Source organism: Phaethon aethereus (assembly GCF_964289735.1).
Source record: "Phaethon aethereus genome assembly, chromosome: 17".
In the NCBI taxonomy this organism is placed as follows: Eukaryota; Metazoa; Chordata; class Aves; order Phaethontiformes; family Phaethontidae; genus Phaethon; species Phaethon aethereus.
The window spans coordinates 780,901-796,914 of NC_138593.1; positions in this window are offsets into that span (position 1 = coordinate 780,901).

Here is a 16,014-nt window from a genome sequence, read left to right on the forward strand (position 1 = left end):
AAGAACTGGGCCCCCACTGAGCTGGCCTGCTGATGAGCTTGTCCGACTCATGATGAACGGCATTAGGACGGACAATTCAGGGCTGAAGTGCTGAATTTGGCTTGTGGTTCCTCTGAAACGTCACAGGCGACCACAGGAGGTGGTTTGCACCTTCTTGTCCTGAACCTGCCCCATCAAGCAGTGCCTTGCTCAAGAGCAAAGGCTGTCAGTATGCTGTGACGGCCCCAGGTGAACATCCAGCGTGATGGCTGTACTGAAGGCAGAGGGACACATTCATCTGTTACCATTTCACTAAGAGCAGTGATGCGGGGTGACCCAGAACTGCTAAGGTGGGCTGGTCAATATGTCAGTCTGGTGGCATCCCCACCAGTGTTGATAGCTGCCAGAAACCTCAGGAGCCACATCTCCTTGGCAGCACGCATTCTCCTTCTCCGGGAAGCAGCCGTGCAGCCCTGCAGCCCTCCGAGCTGGTGCCAGCTGGCCTCGCTGGACTAACTTAGAGGGAGTTCAGGGTTTTTTTGCTGCCCTCCGAGTCTGGAGCTGGACAGTGCTCTGGGCATGCGGAGGCAGCTGGCTGCACACTGCATCCCTGGGGACTTGCACACTCTCATGCAAGAAGGCCCTCAGCCTGGACCGCGCGCCGGGGGAGCACTGTGTGCCATCGTACAAGGGGTGTATGCCCCAGCTTTATCGGTGCCAGCGTGTAAATGTCATGTTTTAGAGCCACAAGCAAATCCTCAGCCCACTCCTGCCTTGGCAATTATGTGCCCATGATCTTTGCTGGAGTGGGGATCCTACCCGGGGTGATGCCCACCCTGCGCAGCTGCCCACTTGCTGCGGGACCCCTGCGGCACGTCCTGGTCTGTGACCCCAAGCAGTGCAAAGTGCCAGGGCTCGGCAGCGGGCGCAGGGCTGGATGTGGTAGCAGATGCAGGCAGCAGATTCGCATTGTTTCTGCAGAGGCGGCTTTAAATCAGGACATTAGTGAGTGGCGGGGCTCCGGGTGCCTGCTGATTCTCCCTCCATCCACTCTGTATTCTAACCCTAATTGTCTGCAGCAACCTGTTATTACCGCGCCTTTAACATGATAGACACAAATAGGACGCACTAATCCACTACTCTTTGGTTTAAGAGTCATTACAAAGTGCTTAATTAAGTAAGCCTCACTTAATCACAAAATGTTTGCATGCTAAACGAGTTCTTGTGAAGCACGACACTTGACATATTCTGTACAAAAATAATTACAAGCGGGAGGCCTGGTACATTGAGCCTCCGAACATTTCATTTCAGGCCTTGCCCATTCATCACCAGGCTGGAATTAAAAGGCTTTCAGCGCCGAGCCATGCAGAACTCCCACATTCCTGCCGGCTGAGTCACCATGCTGCGCCGATGCCGATGCTGACGCCGTGCCTCCGGTGTGCTGGGGCAGCCACTGCGAGGCCGCTGCACCACCGGCTCCCCAGGCGTGTGCCGGGGCCATGGCACGGGTGCTGCTGACATCAGCTGGCTTTTGGCGGGTACAGGCTCCGCCAAGGCGGTGAGCTGGCACCGGGCTGGGGAGCGGGACAGCAAGGCGAAGGTTCCCTGGAAAGGGCGGCAGAGCGTCCGCGGCCCTGCAGAAGCAGCGCAACGGCACGCGCTTCGTTGGCGTCAGCGTCTCCAAGGACAGCGTCGTGGTCCCTTGGGATGCAGGACCTGGAACAGGCAGGGGGAAATTCGGTGCCCCCCTGCTCCAGAGCCTTCCCCTAAAGGCAAAGCCACCCGGCTATGCCTGTGTCCTCTGCCCCGAGGGACGGCAGCTTTCCCAAACCCTGTACCCTTCAGCTGCACAAAAGCTGCCTGAATGCGATTGTGTCAGGAGCAGCGTGCAGACCTTTGTTGGACATGCCGATGCCCATTAAAATCCCTATCCCTGTCGGGATAATTGTGAACCTTACCCAAGCCTGCCTTTTGATGGAAACCCTTTAATTAGCTTTCTCTATGCTCTGTAATGGCTTCAGCGCCCCATTTGTTTTCTCACACGCTGCTGCTCAGGTCGGCGTATTTTGAGCTCCAAAACACACTGCGCGAAGTGCACAGGAGTGTCCTGCAGCGCTCGGGGCCCGTGGGGACAGCCTGCCAGCGAGCGCTCCTCCTCCTCCCTGGGGTGCCCTCCTCTTTTCAGCTGTGTTTGGGTGGCCACTGCAGCACGACACGTGAAAGCAAGGAGAAGAAATGTTCGTAATGCGCTCAGGCTCTGCACGGGGATGGGGGCGGCAGCTGGAGGGCAGCAGGTCCCGCTGCCCCCAGCATCCCCGGGCACGCCGGGGCCAGGCAGCCACCGTGTCCTGTGGGCTGGCCAGAGCTGGCAGAGCGTGGCTGCCCATCGGGCTGGTGGGGAGAGAGCTGCCGATGTGGGGTCATTCGTCTTTATCGAGAAACGTGTCTTCAGCGTTTATCAGGGGAAAACAAACAATGTATATTAGTTAGGAGGGCATTTGCGACTGGCCCTTCACTGGAGTATCATATCAGGGTTTTATCATGTAGGGGAGATCACACTGCGACTTGTCACGACAGAAAGACAACTCGTTTCCAAACAGTCTGAAAGGCATCCATGCTTTGGCGTTCAGCTCGATCTTCCTGCGCTGCCAGATGTCCCTTGTGGCACAGACAAGGCTCCCATCCCTTTCTTCTCCCCTGAGCCCCACCTCAGGAAAGGGCCCCTTTCGCTGTTCCTTGGTGTCCCCTTGTTTGATGTCAGCGACGGTGCCAAAGCATGTGCTCAAACCTGGTTTAACTTCAGTCGCACGTGCTGTGCCTCGCTATGGAATCCCGGTGACTAGGTTTTGCAGGACTGTTCTGTCACTTCACCCGGATTCCTGACAGAGGTTACCTGCAGTGGTGACGTTTCGTGGTGGGCTCCTGCCCAGGACGGACTTCTCCTCTCCCCATCTCACGGACCCCATCCGAGGCTATCGTCCTGCCGAGGAATCGGCGGTGACCTGCGGCTGCTGGTCTCAGTCCTGCACAGGAGCTTATGGAGATGATAAATACGTGGATGACAGCCCTGCTAAAATATGCAGCTTTGGGGGGGAGTTGCCAAGCTGGGATTTTTTAACAGGGGCACAAGGGGATACTTTTTCCTCATTTCTTGATGTCACAGCCCTACTCCGACCGAGCCGCGGCTTCATCATCATCACCAATGTGTCCTGCCTGGTCCCCGGGGCGCAGGCTGATGGCCCCAGCCCCTGCCTGGTCCGTGGCCACCCATGGGGGAGCTGGGGCTATTTTGCCCCGTTGCCATGGCAACCAGCGCCCCCCCCCGCCCCCCGTGGCACGCAGGACATCCGGTGGGAGCCGCGGGCACGACAGCCTGGCGGGGCTGAGGGGAGTGGCGGGAGGCCACAGAAAGCAGAGAGGGGTGCGGGTCCTTCCCGCCCTCAGCACCCCGCTGCTTTGCAGGCCTGGCTGGATTTTGGCAGAGTGGTGTTTTGGAGGAAAGCTGGGAAAAAATCAGCAACGCTGCCGCATCTTGGGTGACATTTTTGTATGAAGTCATTTCAATTTTTAACTCTGCAACAGCTTGTATTTCAATATTTTCATTATTTATCACATTACGTTTTGTGTTTCGCATTGTAACTGTTGTCTTCTATATTAATTTTGCATGACAAATTATTTTGCTTGAAGTCAAAATCCAAATAAAATCTAAGCAGTTTTGTCAAAACTGAAACGTTTCCGTTAAGCTGCAGCAATGATTTCCAGCATATTCCTCCACAGACAATTTAAAAATCTTTCTTCCTGCTCGCCTTCCAAAACCATTCTGTGAAGCAGATCGGCAGGGTGGCTGGGACTCCCAGCTCACGTGGGTGCTTTTCAGCCCTCCGTTGTGCGTGCAGGAGAGGGCTCGTGGCGGAGAGAGGAGGAGGGTGAAAGCATGCGGCGATGCTGGGGGCTGCGGCCGGCACGGGGCTCCTGGGAGGAGCCGAGCCCCCTCTAACCTGAGCGAGCCTTGCGCTTGGATGCAGGCACGGACACAGCACCAGGAAACACATATGGTAAAAATTATTGAGCAACGTTTCCAAACTTGGTCATCTCTTCTCTTACACAAGCGCAGTTTGCCAAGCGCCGGGCCAAGGCACGCCGGAGGATACCGCCTGGCTGCGGCGGCTGCGCGGCGGGGCTGGGGTCGGGGCGGGTGGTGGGTGCCCACCGCAGCGCGGTGGCACGGAACCGGTGCGTTGGGCGGCCCTGGCAGGTCCCAGTGCGGGAAAGCTGCCTGGTAGGGTTGGACAGTTGCGCCAGGGAGGAACCGAAGTTATCTGTAAACTTGATCTTGAATTAGACTAATACTTTGGGCCAAAAAGGGAGGGATGATCATTTTTTTCCAAAACCTCAAAGCATATCAGATTACCATTTTCAAAATGAGATTTTGCATTTCATAGTGGCATTTACCAGTTAAGTACCGATTTGGGGGTTTGCCTTCCTTTCTGGAGGGACGGCTTTAGGAAAGGGTCTCAACAACTCAAAAAGAAACGCAGTATTTCAGTTCAACAAAACGTTCGGCTTGCCCCCAAACAGCCTTTTAATTGTTTGTTGCCCTAAAATTCCGCATGCTTCCTTTGGGTCCATTTTCTGCCACTGAAGTCAAAGCGAATCCGTGATTTGTCTGGCTCGCTCGGGGACACGCTGGCTGCCACTCGGAAAGGGGGTGGGGACGCGCTCACGCCCTCGCGCCCCGGCCCCAACGCCGGCGCGGCGCGCGGCCTGGCGGGAGCGCGGCTCGGCGGGGAGAGCGTGACGCAGGCTTGCAAATAGCACGCGTTTGCACCGTGTTTATTTTGTGCTCTGGGAACAGCTGTTGATATTCCAACACTTGCCAGCTCCATGGGATCTTCAGGGAGTCTCCCTGCCCGCTGCCCAGATTCTCCCTTCTGCTTTTGCTTTTCTTTTTTGCTTCTTTTCCAGGGGACCTGCTCCCCTTTGCATTTCTTTTGTTCCCGGCCGGGGTGCGAAGAGGAGCTGGGAACGGGGAGAAGGGCTTCGGCACTCCATCCGCTCCCGGCTGGAGGACCCGCCGGGAAGCCTGCCCAGGGCGGTCCAGCCTCCGCCGGCCGCAGCGTCCTCTGGTCTCTGACCTCCCGGCAGCGCGCGAGCACCCTTGGGGCGCGGCAGCGGGCAGAGGACGCCCACCCTCGCCCCGGGCACGCCGACGGCAGGTCCCTGCGCGGGGGGCGAGGGCGGCCGCCGCCGAGGGGCCGCCCGGATCCGTCCCTTTGCCGGCCAGGCGCGCGTTAGCCCATGGCGGCTCCGCGCCGGATTAGCTGGGTTAAACCACTAATGCTGCCGCTGCGTGGAAGGCTGCTTTCAGTAAGTGGCTCCCTGTAGCTTATTTGACTCCAGGCCCAAATCTAATGTCTCAGTGGGCCTGTTACATTAAGCAGGCCCAAGTGGTAGGAGATTTAAAGCATCAAAATGAAGTGCTTTATCACTCCGTACTGTGTTCTTGGCTGCTTTCGTTGGCCTCACTTCACAGGCGCCGCAGCCTGCGAGCCGAGCCCTCTCGGCAGGCCCATTACAAATTCCACTTGTTGACGGTTGCCTTGTTGCAGGATTTAATGGTAGAATAATATTTACACAGTAAACTCCTCTGGAGGTGTTATAAACACCATAAAAAGGATTTTAGAAGCTTAATGAGCGTTAGTGAAGTCGAGACAGGATAATGTGGCAACTGTGCGCTGTAATCTGATTTGGCACCTTCTGCACAGCAGGAGTTAGTGGGTGGAAGAGCTTTTTAGGTTTTTTTTTGTTTTAGTGTGTAATATCGTTTGTTTAGCACGGTGCTAAATGAGCGATGCGGAGTGAGGCCCCCCCAGGACCGGCCGACCTGAGCGCGCAGCCAGGCGCAGGGAGTGAGGGCTCCGGCACTCCTGGCACCTTTGATCGTGACATAGCGGTTGCTTTTTGTCGGAGATGAAAGGATCAGTGACTGCACCGGTTTAACTCGATCATAATGGTAACAACAATAATTTCGGGACATTTTGGGCGCAGGGAGCCAGGCAGGCAGCAGCTGGTGGCAACAGTGGCTTTCCCAAGGGGCGAACGCAAGGCAGGGGACGGACGAGCATTTCGGGGCTGGGATCTCCTCCGAGCATCGTTGCAGACATCCCACCCTGGGAACAAGCTCCTGTGCCTTCAGATGGGACCCTCCTCCCTGCACCCATTTGCGCGTGAGCAGCGAAGTCCCTCTCTAAATCTGACTTTGGGTTATTTCACTCTTTCTTGCGAAAGGGAAAACCCTGAAAACAAAATAACAACTTGCTCTTGCTGAAGCACCAACAACTGGTGAAGAGCCGGTGAGGGACATCCCCGGCTGTTGCGGAGGAGCACAGTGGCGATCCCATAGCCTCGCCTCTGCTGCGGTGCCACCGTGGCCGTGCCGGGGGGCTGAGCGGCTCTTGCCGTCCCCTGGGCTGGCCCGGACCCCCCGGTGCGCGCGTGGGCAGGAGGGGCAGGGGCAGCACAGGGACCAGCAGGCACAGGCTCCGCTGTCGTCCCTGGCACTCGCAGGTAGCAGCCGTGCATTTTCCTGCCTCTTTTTGATGTTATAATTCATGTTTCCTCCCTTACCTGAGCTGAAAACGTCCTCTCTATGTGTATATGCAGACATGCATAGATGCACACTCATATCTGCACTATTCTGGGATCACTTTGTGAATCAGCCCAGTGTTTGGTTATTCATGTGCAGGTATTTTAAGGTTCTGTTTCGGGGAGGCAGAGAGGGTGCTGCTTCTCCGCGTGTGGCTCCTGTGCTTCTCGGTGGGCGGTGGGCATCTCCCAGGGGAGAGAGGGGACCGGCTCGTGCGCTCGGGAAGGCCGAGCTGCCCATCCGTCACCAGCGCGGGCTTCTGCTGGTGGGAAGACTGTTCCTGAAAGGAAAATTGTCGGTGGGAACCTTTCCGTTTCGCAAAGTGCTGGTTACCAAAGGGTATCGCCTTGTTTTTTTGCTAAAATGATTTTTCAGAATTTAGATTCCTTTTCATTTTGAATTTTGAACGTGTTTATATTTTTTATTTTGTTTGTTACAAGAACATATAAAAGTTTTTTTAAAAAATATGTTCAATGCATACTGTTGAGAATAGGTATTTTCTTCACCTTTGGAACACAAACGAAAGGTGATGTGCAGCATTTCAGCCACGAAGCGAACGGCTGCTTCCTCCACAGCTCCTCTCCCGTGCCTGGCTCTGGTCCAGCCCTGCGTGCTGGGGTCCGTTCTGCAGCACAAGGCCCTCTGCCTTCCTGCTCGGTGGCAAAGCCCATCCCCATCCACCACGTACGCTCTGCAGGGGGTTGTGAACTTCGAGGACTTTGATTTTGACACTCGAGGAACTACCCTCGGCCTTTCCAATTTCTGAGGGAGGAGAGCAGCCGTGAATCTTGAGGCTGACTTGCCAGGAGCAAAGGGCTACCTTTTGTAAATAAGCCAATATTTTCTTTCTTTCAAGGGGAAGCTGACAAAGATCAATACCAGCCTGCAAAAGACATTGCCCTCTTAAGAATTAGCCCTTTGCAGAATCATTAATCCAGGAAGCTGTTACAGGGTGACAAGAGCATGGAGGCTCTGCCAGCTCTTGGAGGGATTGCAGTAACATCCCATTATGCACAGAAAAACAAACCAAATGGAATCACCGAGAAAATAACTGCCATGCTACAGGCTCGTTCTGCCGGAGGAGCTGATCTGACTTTAATTAAGAAAGGCTGGTTGCACTCTTGATAAGTGTCATTAAAGTTGCCTGGTATCATGCTCCCGTTTGACTCCAGCTGTGTCTATGCAGGGCTGGGTTGGCTGCATGTCCGCTTCCGCCATCCTCTGCACCCACGGCACGGGATGCAGGGGAGCGTGCCCCAGAGCACGCCGGAGACAGCCACCCTTTCCCGTCTTACCCATAAGGATGGAACGCTAGGAAAATCGGTACATTTATACTGGTGGGTAAAACAAAGGTGTTATTTTCATGTTGGGCTGCTCTTAGGCATTGCCACAGCTTTCCCAAATGCTCCAGCGGTTTTCCCTCTTCTGACCACCCTGGCACGGGATGAGTGACAAAGGGTGAGCTTGAACCCACTGGCAAGTCCGCAGTGCTGAGTTAGAGTAAGAGGGACCCTGACGGTGGGATTTATTAGACTCACTAGTCTCCTGGAGGAAAAAGATAGATGCCCTATTCCTTGAAATATTTAATGGCTTAATTCTGCACAAAGCACTTTGGTATATGCTGCGACGATTGGGTGCTCAGAAACAAGTGGTGAGTTTCCCTTTCCTACAAACACTCGTCCCCTTCTCTTTATTCAAGGAAAATAAGATGGTAAGTGAGGAAAAACAGACGGATCCAAAGCTCTGCATGCAGCCGTCGAGCTGGTGTGTGAGCATCTTCACTGCAGAGGGAAAAATCAATGCTACCAGGAGCCCAAGCCCGTTGTTTCGGCACCAGCCAAGCTCCTCATGAGGCAGAGGAGCGTGTGCTGTGAGAAAAGCCCCACATGCTCCCCAGCACCGTGGCGCAGGACCGCGTGCCGCTGGCTCAGAGCTCGTCCTCCAGCCCGAACCTCCCGGGGAGGAGGAGCCAGTGGTGCGGAACTGGGGGTCCCGTGATTCTAAACGAAGTCCCTGGGCGCAAGGTGAGGGTGTGCGGCCTCCTTGCCTCTCCCAGACACCCACCAGCGCGCAGCGCTGCGGACACGTCTGCTCTCGCCCCACGCGGGGGGATTCACCTCCCCTGACACAAGGCAGGGCCACAAGGAATCAAACTCCAGGCGTTTAAAGGGAGCAGGGTTGACCAAGTGTGGTTTTCTAAACAAGGTGGGAATCTCAATCAAATCAACAGGGTCTTGTGGAATAAGTTTACACACGTGAAGGTTATCAGGAGCTGAATTAGCTGGTGCCATTGCCAAGGAGGAGCCCTCGCTGTCTGACCTGCTGCTGCGAATCCTGGTAACGACCGAGAGCGGCCCCAGGGCTCCGGTAGCGGCTGGCAAGGCAGTGTGCGGCAAAGGGGATGGGGCAAGACTTGCTCTTTAAGTACTTGCTGCTGTCACCAGTGCTAAAAGTATTTCACTGCTGTCATGTGGAAACCCTTCCCCTTCCTCTGGTCTCTGCAGCTCTGCTCTTTGCCTCTGGTTTGTATCTGGACCATAAAAAGGCAGTTGACTCCGTGAACCAGCTCAGTGAAGCTTGAGTAAATGGCTCTGTTGAAGTTCAGAAAGCCCACATGCACTCCTAAAACCAAGTATCTAACCCCTCTCAGGTCAGCAGGACAGTTTGTTCACTTGAAGCCAAGCACTGCTGCGCCGTGGTCTGGTGCGGTGGCCCGGCGCTGGAGAAGCCCTGCTGCGGCACCAGGGGAGCTGGGCAGACCCCAAGCTGGGGTGGGCACGTGAAATGGCACGTGCACGTGGTGAGCTGTGGCCGTATGGGTGTGAGATAATGTATATAATCTTATTTATCCAAGAAGAAAAATCAGCCAGAAGCTGAAACGGTGGCAGGTCTAGTTAACAGCTAGAAATGAAAAAATAATTCCAAACAAGGTGTTTGTCACAACATTGAAGGGTCACCCGCTAAGCAAAGGAAGCCAAAGAGGGAAACAGTTCTTAGGGGTAATTACGGTTTCTAAGAAGTTTTTCACTCGCTCTGTAATTGTCGGAGGGTGGTGATTGGCACCGCCGTGCCGCAGCGGCGCTGGGAAAGCACCACAATAGAGCTGTAATTTGCAGGGCTGGAACCGTGAAGTCAGAAATGGTTTGGGAATTATTACTAATCTTTATGGATTCAGCAGTTCGTAGGCTGGGCAAGGTAATTCGGATTACAGATATGGGAGGAACCGTTAATGGTGATCTTGTGCGTGCTATTATGCTGCCCAAGACCCTGTGCCTCTGGGTGAACTGGAGCGAACGTTGCTTCATTTCTGCCTTGGTGAAGAGCTCTCCGCTCCTTGAGGCTTCCACGGGAAGTAGTTATGAAGAGCGAGAAAGTCACCTTATCACCTTTCCTTAACAAACTGAACAATTAAAAGTGCTCTAAAGCCAAGAGCAGGAGGCACAAGGCAGTCCCCGTGCCCACTCCAAAACTAGGGTGCAAACTCCATCCCGCCAGCCCGGTGCCCGGGATGCTGGAGGGACAGCAGCGCATCCCAAGCCACGGGTGAGGTTTTCGGGCTCCCCGGCTACCGGGGAAGCCACCGGCTGCGGTGCGGTGCAGAGCTGTGCCTGCTGCCGGGGCGGCCGTGCCGCCCTGCCTGCGGGCTCAGGCTCCTGCTGCCGGGCGGGCTCGGCTGCAGCCTGCAGGGCATGTGGCCAGAACCCCCCCTCGAGACCCAGCGGCACCGTTCGAGGCAAGAGTATTATTTTAACGAGTTCTTTTTCCGGCTGGTTCCATTCCCTGGGTTGTGTGTGGCTGAGTGAGGGCAGCACGGGTTACGAGAAGTGAATTTCTGACATAAAAGCTCCTCTCTGCTTTCGGTAACTCCATCCTCCGCCAGCATGGAAATGCGCAGCTCTTTCACGTCAGGCAGCTGCCTGTGTTCGGGAGAATTAAAAAAAAAAAAAAAAAAAAAAAAATCGCACTTCTTCATTGTGCTGATTTGCATATTAATAGTTTGCATATTAAGCAACTACTTCAGAGGGTGGGCGGGCTAATGAATGCAGCAGTCTCCTCTATTTTAACTCAATTTGCCTCATCCATATTCCAATGACTTTGGGGATTGGTATTCAGTTTTCATTGAAATTATCCAAGCCAGACCTAATTTGTGCTGCCCTTCCATTAATCCAATTAATTAGCACCATTGATGTGTACTGCCTTTGTAATGCAGCTTTGTTCAGCACTGCTGCCGCTAATGACAGCCTAGTATCAGAGCAAATAATGAGCAAACCAAAGGAGCATTTGACCCTTGATGTACCCTCACACAATGCAGCAGTTTTTAGTCTGGAGGCCCTAATTTAGGTTCGATAGCCCAAATTATAGACAATAATTCAATATTCTTTGTGGGGAGCTGAGCAAGTGTCACCCTGCCATTTGTTTAGCTTATCATCTTTTCCTGTCTCTTTATTTATGTATTTTTTTTCCTTTTCATTATTTTCCAACCTGGCCTCCCTGCTCCACCTCCAGCATTGATTTCTGACCTTGTTTCCACTGAGAGGCCTGAAGATCTCTCTGCTCTGAAGGAATTCATTAACCTTTCTCCCTCCCCAGAACTGGAGAGAAAATCTTTATGTTTTTAAGTAAGGCAAATAAACACAGATAGTGATTATCAGAGTCCCCTCGCTGGCTGCTCCCCAAGAACTCGACTGCTAGCTTCGGAAGCGCTTCTGGGTTGCCATCTTTTGGGTAATTCTGGGTTTTGAAATCGTTGTTTAAACACCGACTAATTTTCGCCGGAGCCCCGGTTCCCCGTGGTGCTTTCTGCGCTTGTTGCCCTCGCTGTGCTGGGTACCCTTGCGCTGTTTTCCCTTCACCGTGGCACGGCTCCGGCCGCGAGGCTGGAGCCCGAGCGGCCCCGTTGCCCCCGCAATGGTTAAAGACCGGTGTACATTTAAATGTGGCATAAGAGCAGCATAAAGCCAATCCCATGGCCGCAGACCCTGGGCCAGGATTCGTCCCCAACGCGCTGCTGAAGCCCCACGGTCCGCCCGGGGAAGGGGATGCGGAGGAGCCGGCGGGACGCGTCCAGGCGTTCAGAAAGCAGCTGCTGAGCCTCGCACGTCAGGTCTCCTCCACCCCCTGGCCCACTGGAGGAGGAGAATCCATTAAAGGAAGCATTTAGCTATGGTTATCCACAGGTAGGTCACTAAATTCATTAAGTTAATTAATTACATGCAGCACATTCACTGTGTCCACAAGTGTTTGAACTGTAAGGAGGAAGGTATTGTCAGAGCCAGGAGGAGGACAGAAAGTCAATTTGCAAAGGGATGTGGAGATTTTGATGCTCGGCCTCCTTTTACCTGGAACAAAACCTGAAGGGTTTTTCGGGAACATTCTCAGGAAGGTAGCAAGACCCTATTCCAGGAAGGCTGATAGGTGATTTGGCAGAAGTGCAGTTTTGGATAAAACAAATCAGTTCATTGTAGACCTTTAAAATCTCACAACAGATAATTTAGACAGTCGCTGCAGAAGTAAAGGTCAAACACAGTTGTAACTCTACTTCGTTTTCCTTGCTTCTGCCAAAATTTCATTTTGGGAAAATAGGCATGGTTTTGTTTGCATTGTGCAGGAACGGTGTTTTCTGGAGGTGTTCCAGAGCAGCCCGGTCACTCCTCCCCGCAGGCTGGGACGCTGCATGGGTGCACGCGAGCCGTCCCGCGCCCGCGGCTCTGCGGGATTAAGGTGCTGCCAGGGACGTTTGCCCCTGCACTGGGCTGGTCTGGAGGACAAACCAGCAGAGCCCATTGCCACGGCCTCTGGGACCAGGGCACGGGGTGGGGTGCCTCTGCCGGTGCCCGCCGAGCTGCAGGCTGTCTTCTGTGCTGCCGAGTGGGGAGTCGAAGCAAGTATCTCCTCCTGCAGCTCTCCGTGCTGTTCCCAATCACTTCTCCTCAGCGTTATAAATCATGCTATTTGAATAGAAGCTTATACAGTTAGTTGCCTGAAAGATTTTACTGATTAACCTTAAAATATGCTATAAATCTTATTCTCTTACTCGCTCATGGAGCATCGAGAAAGCAAACAGGCTCCCGTGCCGTTCGAGGCCGGCGTGCACAGCAGGGCAGGCTCCACTGGCGCAGGGCGAAGGAGCTCCCGGGGCAGCAGGGGCTGGGGGTGCAGGGTGTCCTGCTCTCTGGCGCAGGCTGCAATCTGCATCACAGGAAAACGGTGCGTTTACACTGGCCTGTCCTCCCACCCAGACATAGAGCCGGCGCCGCGCCAGAAGGTCGAGGTCTCCCGCCGACCGTCTGGCAGTGGAAGAGGCTGCCGGCTGGTGGGCAGGTAGTTCCAGCCTCCTTGGCTGTGCTTTGCCTATGGCTTCAGAATGACCTCTTCTCTTCATCTCTTCGTCCTGAGCATCACGTTATGACCGCAGGCGCTGCGGTGTGGTGTGTCTTGCCCTGCCGTTGCAGGAGAGCTGCTCTCTGCTCGAGGCTCGTGGCAGTGGAGATGGACCGCCAGTCCTTCCACACAACGAGCCACTGGACGTTCATGTGCCGGGTCTTCAGCAGCACTGTGTGTGCTTTGGGCCCGTGATCTTCCTGTTCTGCGGCTCAGGGACAATTTGCACCTCAAAGGCGAGGTGCACGGCTAGTAAATATTGCAGCCGGTTTTTGAGGTGAGCCGCTCCTGCTAAACCGTATTTTCTGTGTGTACACAGGGTGGTTTCTGCTGCAGTGATGCTACTCGGTGCCTGATGAAATGTGAGAGAGGAGGGTTTTACCAGCGTGGTGTTTTAGTACCTCTCCCCTCATGCCTTGCTGAGTGACAGACCCTTGCCTCCAGTGACACACCTGGATTTCTGGGCTGTATGGGCTAACCAGTTCCTGAGAAATAAATATAAGTAGTAAGAAAGATGTATCACAATAGATTTAGCTCATGTGTTCCCCCCCATGCCATTGCTCTGTGCTGCACTGTAATGTATGAACTAACATAGGCCATGTGGTTTTAAAAAAAAATATTAAAAGCAACAATGATCTTTACTGGTGGCAAGAAGACCAAGTGAAGCATCCAAAGCAAGGTAGTATTTAACGAGTATTTCTTTGTCTGCGATGGGGGCCAACCTGAAAGATACCGTTGTCTGTCTGGCACTGATGCAGTAAGATCCCGTTTGGTGGCATCACTCAGGACTTGTCATATTACGGTATGTCACAACATGTCAGCCTCTGACAGGCTGGATACCTGCTATTAACTTGCAGACTAGTAGCAAATACAAAATACAGGTGGTGAATGACGGCAGTGCCAGGAGCAGAGTGGGTGCCCTTTCTGGCAGTTGGGGTATGGCTCTGCAAGCCCAGCTTGCTCAGCGCGCGCACGGGAACACCGAGAAGGAGGACAGGCTTTCTGAAAACGCCGGAGGCAGAGGTACCTCCAGAACGGTGCCAGGCATCCGGGTTTGGGAAAAATCCCTTCCTGACACCAAAGCATCAGTTTAACCCTGACAGAGCATCCAGGCACCAGAGTTGTCAGCGTTACTAGAAGCAGCGGCACGTGCAGCCGAGGTGGCTGTATCTGATGCTCCAGGGAAGCGTGGAAAGCAGGACAAGGCTGGAGGCCAAGGTGTACATCAGGCGGCTGGGGGATTCTTTCCTGCTCCTGCACCTGGCCTGTGGAAGTCCCCGAAGCATGGGTTTAATTAATTGTCTGCCTGTAAAGTCCAGTACAGCAAACACAGTAGATCAAGTCTCCTTTTGCCCCTGTTGGTGATATAATTCAAGTCTCAAATCATAGGTTTAATTACAGGATCACCCTGCCTTGTCATGCAGTTCCTCCCGTGAACTGAGCAAGCTCTGCCTTGAAGTCGACTGTGCATCTTGCCTCCAGGACCTTACCTGGAAGGCCAGCCCAGGATGAGCGGAGCTGTGCTGGACTGAGCACGGGTCCTGCTGCAGGACACGGCGTCCGCAGGAGGGGAAACAGCCAGAACATGGAGGCTGGGGCAGAGGTGCTCCTTCTGGGACCCCTCCTGCAGAGCTGCTGGGAGCACGCAGGCGCTGCCGGTGTCGTGGCCGGTGATGCTCCCCGCATCGCTCCATCTCCCAGTACCCACAGGCGCTGTGCGGGAAGCCCTTCCTCAGTTTTGGGAGCAGGGGCAGCAGTGCTGCGGGGCTGGCTGGAGGAGAGGAGAGCCAAGGTCCAGCTCTGCTGGAAGCCGAAGCAGAGCACACGAGCTGCTGTTGAAATCCTGGCACCTCACCATGGTGATGCTGGCTGTTGCTGTGCACGTTTGGAGCCGTTGCAGCCACGTCTTCCAACAGATCCTGTGGGAACAACAGTTCTCCATCCCTTCCTGCCCTGGGACAGAGCTGGCCGGCAGGCAATGTGGATGGATCCCAACCATCTGGCTGAGCCAGAGGCATCCAAACAGAATGAGCCCAAGACAGGCCGATCCTCCATGCCTCTACTCCCTGTGCTGCTATGTAAACTCCTTGTCTTCCATAGGGTTCGTCATGCTATAACAAGCCAAAAACCAGGCTGATTTTTATTTGTTTTATTATTAAGCTGATGAGGTTATTTAGCCTGTTTTATGCCCCATTAAATTCTGTGTTTGAAATTGTGCGGCGAGCTGGAGCTTTGCAAACAGGCATGCTCCGTGCCCATCAGCGATGCTGTTTGTCTTGGAGCACCCGAGCCCACGGCCCCTGTTTACTCCCTGGGTATTCTTTTCTTTCCGAGGCTGGTGTGGCTGAGAGAGATGAATGCTCTGTCTGTTATTGTTACCTCTTCTCACTTTTTTTTTTTTTCCATGCTCTCATCACTAGTTTGAGTGCTTCTTATTTTCCTTGCCTCTGAAAGAACCCATAAAATTCCCCAGACCGTGTGTGGTATGGTGTGCACTTACAAATTACCATTGAAAAATGAATTGCCTTGACAAAATCTAATGTTTTGTGACACAGCACAAATATGCATTTCATTCTTGAAGAGAAGGAAAAGGAGCTCATTGGAAATATTAAATTAAGCAGTGTAACAGCTGAGAATAATTTGGTTTTCTGCTCTGTTGCTTGTGATTTGGTATGGAGTTTGAGGTGGCAGGCCAGTTCCTGTTTAGAGTATAAAGCACACAGATGCCTCAGATTTTATTCTTCGCTTTGGAGCAACTTGTTTTCACTGGTGCTGGAGGCTGGGTGCAGTTCAGCACATGGGTTTTGGTTAAGGTCCCAGAGGCAGGGAGCTGAGGTGGAGAACGTTGCGGCCGGTGTGTGGAAGTGTTTACTGTCATGCTGCAGTGGGTCACAGGAGACCAATGTGCAGTCTGCGTTTTTTGCTGGTTCTCTGGTGGTTTAGAAAAAAAAATCCATCCCCATTAAGAACAAAGCAGGGCAGGACTGGGTTTGGGAATTCCTGCTAAC